This window comes from Narcine bancroftii, chromosome 2 (genome assembly GCF_036971445.1).
Source record: "Narcine bancroftii isolate sNarBan1 chromosome 2, sNarBan1.hap1, whole genome shotgun sequence".
Taxonomy (NCBI): domain Eukaryota; kingdom Metazoa; phylum Chordata; class Chondrichthyes; order Torpediniformes; family Narcinidae; genus Narcine; species Narcine bancroftii.
This window is the reverse complement of record NC_091470.1, coordinates 154245814-154252637: the sequence shown is the minus strand read 5'-3', so window position 1 is coordinate 154252637 and position 6824 is coordinate 154245814. Positions and strand designations below refer to the sequence as shown.

The window sequence follows — 6824 nt, the reverse complement described above, 5'->3', positions numbered from 1 at the left end:
ACTTTAGAGGCTGCATTTGAGTTGAGTTAGCATCTAAATCTCGACTGGCTAGAATTAGCAGCTGTTCAATATCGAGCTGGCCTGTACTGTGCTATAGATTTGTGTGTTCTGTATGACTTCTTTCACTTACTTTGCCTTCCATCTCCCAAATTACCTTGGAGAAGGGCTTGGGCCTGAAACATCGGTTAGATATCTTTATCTCCTACGGACGCTGCGAGACCTGCTGAGTTCCTCCACCATTTTTGTGTTATTATACTTTAATACACATGGACTAATTTAAAATTTTCAAGTCTTACATTTGCAAGATCTGCTCAGAGAGAAAAGCCGACATCTTTGGGATGGGATCTGAGTGTAAAGTTCTGGCAAGGGACGTAAATGGGAAGTGTTGAGGGAAATAAGGTTTTGTGGTTAGGAGTCAATCAGGAAAGCAAGGGAGGCCCAAGTATCCTTTTGGGAGGAGTCAAAAAATTGTTAAAGAAAATGTAAAGTTTACTTGTGTGCACTATTCCCTCTAAGTTGTGTTTGAGTGTGTGCGTGCGTACACAGGTTTTGCAGCAAGTGCACAAAGGAAAATAATATGCACACAAAAGGTGAGTTAGCTCAAATAATCTAGTGATTAGTAATTACACTTTGTAGAATGCAGTCATATTTGTATATTAAAACATGCCAATACAGTTTTATGAGCTTTGAGCTGTGCTAAAATGATCTTAAAACAATTTTAAGTTGACATTTGCACAAGCATTCAATGCGCACATACCTTTGTCACAGGAAAAAAAGTTGCATGTTTTTTGCACAAAATGAAGGACTAAAAATTAGAGGGAACATTGCTTGCATGGACAGTTTCATGTCCCGGATTCACATTCTGACAACTTCCCCAGACTCATGGGACAATATTTTCCTATTGCCTTCAAAATTGGCAGAGTTAAATAAATGAGGAAAGCAAAGCCATATGGGTCAGTTAAATCTACAAGCCAAGGATACCACCGTCATTGGTTCTCTTTCAAGGTAGGGTTTATCAAAACTTCTAATTGTGAAACCCAATCACCTTTTTTAGACTTATTCATGAGGTGTTGCTTGCTGTGTATTATCTAGCTGAACTCTCATTCTCTTTGACATCACCTTGCCTTCCTCTCTTCTTCATTTCCACTGACTTGCTAACATTGAATTTCACTTAATACTTTATTCCACAATTTTAGTATTATTTTGGATCACTACATCTATTCATTGCAATGTGAATTGTCCACAAATGTGGGTAATTCTCCCTCATCTCTTAAATCCACATTGTGCTCCCTTCCAATGAACTACCATGTACAATTTTCCTACAGCAATAAGAATAAGATTCTTTTATTGTCATGTATGCAAAATACTCAAAAAATTTTCCTTAGTTTGCCCTGTAAAGAAAGGCACACAAAAAAAATTCCACAATGATCAGAATATTTTGCAGTGAGGCTGAGGGATTTACTGCTCAAGCATAAGGAGTTGTAGATGTAAGAAATGCGATTATGTCATTTTATTAAAATTTTACAAAGTTTTAAATACTGTATATGCAAACAAAATAATTGGTGTTAGATATTGGGTTAATAAGTGCTACTGCACTGTTTGTCTGCCTCCCTCTTCACCATAACATGCCAAGTCCATGGAATTAAACCAATGACCTCGGTCAATATTATATAGGGCTACTAGACCAGCAACCTATGGTTTTATTTTGGAAGATTTGCGATTGAATTTTAAATCTGGAAAGCTGGGAAACTCGTGGCGGTCTCTTGTTGGTTTGATAGGATAATGTGCACTGTTAAGATGCCGCCACTAGTTGTCTCAGTTGCACAGAATTGCTCAGTATGACAGTAACTCCCCATGACTTTACGTGAGCTCTCCTGTTTTAAAATTGTGCATTGTGTAGTTGTGCAGTTGAATTGTCCCTTTTAATTACTGAGTCGAGTTGCTCCCTCTCTTTCCTGCCCCCCCCCCCCCTCCTATAATGACCCCTGCTCAGTTTCACGCCACGAGCCCTTAATCACCAGCATTACTGCAGTCGAAGTTGGGTGGGAAAAGGCCCACAGGACTGTCAGCAGGTAAGCTAAAATGGCAGATTGGAGTTGGGTCGGAACTTTCCCTCGGGATTGACCTCCATGGCCAGTATTTAGGGCTCTCTGCTCCTTCACCGAAGACGTTGGTTCTGTTCACAATGCGATACCGGGTGTCAAGATCAAAAAAATGCACGGGAAGGATCAAGTTTTAGAAGCCGAGTTACATTTTGCTGTGTTTAAAGAGGCGGTGAAAAAACTAACCCATGGCATTCTGTTCAATACGGGGCGGGAAGAACCCAGCGCCTCGTTTTATACATTAATTTATTTACCTGTGAATAATAAAACGATATTCGTGCTCGGTGCAGTGCATCACATCTGAGTTGGATTTTAATCCTTATTTCATATCTGTCAGCGAATAACAATCAGTCGTAACATGCCTGCCCTATTTTCTGCCTTAATCTAAAGGTTTTGCAGCCATTTATAGCACCCATACTGATTTGGTCCTTTAGATTAATTACTTTAGCATCCAGAAAGCCTGCCTCCTTATTCGCTAAACGAGTCACCTGAAGGAGTGTGGTGAAACAATAAAGTCTGCAGACGCTGTGATTGGAGAAACTTGGCAGGGTCCCAGAGTGTACATGTGAGGTAAAGACGTAAAACCAATATTTTGGGCTTGAGCCTTGGTCAAGGTATGACGAATTTAATTTTAATTGCCTGTCCCATGCACTGCCAAAATTAGAGCACCTACAAATTTGGAAGAACGGTATCTGGGGGTTTGTCTGGGCACCCTCCAAACAGATGACATTAACGTCAACTTCTCTGGTTTCTATTAGTCCTCCACTCTCTCTCATTCCCTATCCCTCTGTCTCCTTTCCTCTAGCTCCCCACCACATCCCTATGTCTCCTTCAGTTCTGCATTCATAGAGCCACCCTCTCTCTCCTGTCACCCTATGGCCTCTTGACCTGGCCTGTGTTTCTTCCCTTGCCCTTTCTTCCTTCCTCTTCCTACTTTATTCAGGTGCCTGCCTGCATTTTGCTCATACCCTAACAAAGGGCTTAGGCCCGAAACATTAGATATCTTTGTCTCCTATGGATGTTGAGGGACCTCAGAGTTTCTCCAGCATGTATGTGTATATTTCCCCGAGCGAAATTCCTTTTTTTTGCTTTATAGATCATTCATTGTCTAAAAAAACATTTGATTTAAATTAAGTTTTTACCATTTCTACCAATGGGAAGAAAAGATGTATTGATTCATGGTTTTTTTTCCCCCTAAAGTGCTACCAAGCGATTTATGTGGAAATCCATTGTGATGAAACATTATGTGGGATCAGTTTAGTTGAGATAAGAAGAAGCAAGGGTAATAACTATCTGGTGGAAGCAGTATATGGACCCCAAGAACAGTAATACATGAACAATACATGAAGAAGTAGTGGAGGCTTGTAAGAAAGGCACTACAATAATTATTATTTTTTTCTTTGGCTTGGCTTCGCGGACAAAGATTTATGGAGGGGGTAAAAAATCCACATCAGCTGCAGGCTCGTTTGTGGCTGACAAGTCCGATGCGGGACAGGCAGACACGGTTGCAGCGGTTGCAGGGGAAAATTGGTTGGTTGGGGTTGGGTGTTGGGTTTTTCCTCCTTTGCCTTTTGTCAGTGAGGTGGGCTCTGCGGTCTTCTTCAAAGGAGGTTGCTGCCCGCCAAACTGTGAGGCGCCAAGATGCACGGTTTGAGGCGTTATCAGCCCACTGGCGGTGGTCAATGTGGCAGGCACCAAGAGATTTCTTTAGGCAGTCCTTGTACCTTTTCTTTGGTGCACCTCTGTCACGGTGGCCAGTGGAGAGCTCGCCATATAACACGATCTTGGGAAGGCGATTGTCCTCCATTCTGGAGACGTGACCCATCCAGCGCAGCTGGATCTTCAGCAGCGTGGACTCGATGCTGTCGACCTCTGCCATCTCGAGTACTTCGACGTTAGGGATGAAAGCGCTCCAATGGATGTTGAGGATGGAGCGGAGACAACGCTGGTGGAAGCGTTCTAGGAGCCGTAGGTGGTGCCGGTAGAGGACCCATGATTCGGAGCCGAACAGGAGTGTGGGTATGACAACGGCTCTGTATACGCTTATCTTTGTGAGGTTTTTCAGTTGGTTGTTTTTCCAGACTCTTTTGTGTAGTCTTCCAAAGGCGCTATTTGCCTTGGCGAGTCTGTTGTCTATCTCATTGTTGATCCTTGCATCTGATGAAATGGTGCAGCTGAGATAGGTAAACTGGTTGACTGTTTTGAGTTTTGTGTGCCCGATGGAGATGTGGGGGGGCTGGTAGTCATGGTGGGGAGCTGGCTGATGGAGGACCTCAGTTTTCTTCAGGCTGACTTCCAGGCCAAACATTTTGGCAGTTTCTGCAAATTATAGGCAATAACTAAATTGATTGGATACATCAAATTGGCAACTATAGACGAGGCTGAGTTCATAGTGTATATCTGGGTTGACTTCTTGGAGCAATACATTGAGAACCAACCTGGGAACAGTTTAGATGTTATTATGTAATAATACAGGATTAACTCATCTTTATAGTCAACGATTTTCCAGGAAAAAGGAAATGGCTTGCTCAAATTCCAAATTTGTGGGTGGGAAATTTGAGTTTGAAACACCTGTCCTAAATCTAATATAAAAGCAATTACTTGGCATGATGGCAAAGTGGATAAAGGAAGTGGATTGAAGAGTAAAACGATAGATAATCAGTGACAGATGCAAAGAAAGACAGATGCTCAATGAGTAGGATGCACTATTGGTAGCTAACTAAGAAGTTAAGCGTGGTAGACAATTGAAAGAAAAGGTAAGCTATGTCACTGTATGTACACATGACAATAAATAAAGAATGTGAGACATATAAGCAGGAGTCAGCATTTTAATCCCTTAATCAGCCATGAACAGGAGACCAAGGTCATTAATTTGGTATCATTTTCCATCACTGTCCCATATCCCTGATTCCCTTAATGGGTAGAAATCTATGTTTTCAATAAATGAGCTTCCACAGCTTTTCAGGAAGGAGAATTCCAAAGGGTTACCACCCCTTGGGTGAAGACATTTCAGCTGGGCCATGCTAAGTGGCCTAACCAATTATCCAGCTGTGCCTCCTGATCAGAGACTCCTCAGTGAAGGGAAGCACCCTTCTTACTTTGTATTTATTGTTCTTTAAAATTGTTGTAAATATTGATGAGGTTTCTTCTTCTTCTTTGAACTCTGAAGAACACAATCCCAGTATAATCACTTTCTCCTTGTGTGGCAAACCTGGTATCCTTGGAACCAGTCAAATAAACCTTTTCTTCACTCTCTCTATTGCAGTAACTGTACACAACATACTACATGTAACTTAAATAAGACGTTCGTATTCAAACCCTTTCATAAAAGGTAGTACAGTACCATTTGCCCTCTATTACATGCTTCCATTTTCAGTTCATTTTGCATTTGTGTGGGACTGTCAATTAAAAAGATTTTTTTAATATTTATTTTTTCCCCCAAAAATTACACATGGTGACATTTTAAATATACAATAAAGTTTTTCTCACAAACACACAGAAACAAACAGTCCCTCCCTCCCTCCTCCCCTTCCATACATACAGACCAGTTCACTGTCACAGCTTAAATATATTGGGCATTATGCTGCTCATGAAGGCCACTCCTGTTATCCTGATTAATTTTTCTGCCATTTCTTGCCAAAATTGCCTCACTTTCACGCACAATCACAGGGCATGTAAAAAAAAAAAGTTCCTTTCTCAGTCCACAACCGAGAAACAGCTCTGAAATTTTAGCTTTTGATCTGTGTAACTTTTGTGGGGTAAGATATAATTGGTGTAAAAAAACTGAACCAGTCCATATCTTGCATTTATAATTGATGTCATGCTGTCCTTACACCAATCTGACTCGCTTCTTTCTGAAATCACCACACCCAAGTCCAAATCTCATCTTTCCCTTGACCTCTGCATCCCTGGTTTTGCACTTCCACTCTGGAGAGCATAGTACATTTTTGTGATTAAATTTGGATGTATTCCCCATCCAAATCATTCGTTCAGTTTCACTAATTTCAGGTTGGGTCAACCTTGGTCCCTATCTTTCTCTTAAGAATGATCTAAGTTGGAAAAAAAAACAGAAGAAGGTCCCACTGGCCACTCTGTATTTGTGTTTTAATTGTTCAAAGGACATCAGAGTTCCTTCTGTGTAATAGTGCTTAATATATCTTATACCTTTGTTATACCACAAATTTAATATTCTGTTGCCCATGTTCATAGGCAATAACACATTTTTACACAATGGTGCTTTTATTGATATCCCTACTTTTTTTCCTATACATTAATTAATTTCTTGCCATATGTAATAGAATGAGGTTATCTCTCTTCAGTGATTTGAACTGCTTTCACCTCCTCCATTGAGCACATTCCCATTTGAACCCAAGATGGAAGGGGGGGGAGGGGTTGTCTTCAGTGAAGAAGGCTGCGAGAATAAATTCGGATCCGGCCCTCCCCTGTATAAGAGGATGAAACTGGGGAGTTAATGGGAAATGGAGAAATGGCAGGGATTCCAAAGAATATTTAGTCTTTATGATAGAAACAGGTTTATTTAATGCCTGCAACAAGAGCTTTATCATTCAAATTTTACAGCCAATGATCAAAAGCTCCTTTGAAGATTTTTTAAAAAGTTTTTAAAGATCTCATGGGAGAAAATTTGCAAGCTATTGAGAGAATTACAGACCTTGAGGTCTTGGTGGAGAGGTTAAAATCAAAGATGCTCCAGGCACAGAACTG

The 6824-nt window shown here is 40.8% G+C and overlaps 1 protein-coding gene across 7 annotated transcripts in view; it reads left to right on the top strand.

Annotated features, from left to right (window-relative positions):
* LOC138754411 (putative oxidoreductase YteT) overlaps positions 1 to 6824 on the top strand; it is a 225795-nt gene that overhangs the window by 17567 nt on the left and 201404 nt on the right. For 6 of the 7 annotated variants that reach the window (XM_069918647.1, XM_069918644.1, XM_069918646.1 and 3 more), the window contains exon 1: positions 1833 to 2072. The exons of the other annotated variant lie outside the window; for it this stretch is intronic. The gene's annotated coding sequence lies outside the window, so the exon portion shown is untranslated. Of the gene's footprint in view, positions 1 to 1832; positions 2073 to 6824 lie in introns of those variants that run through there. 7 annotated transcript variants of the gene reach the window in all.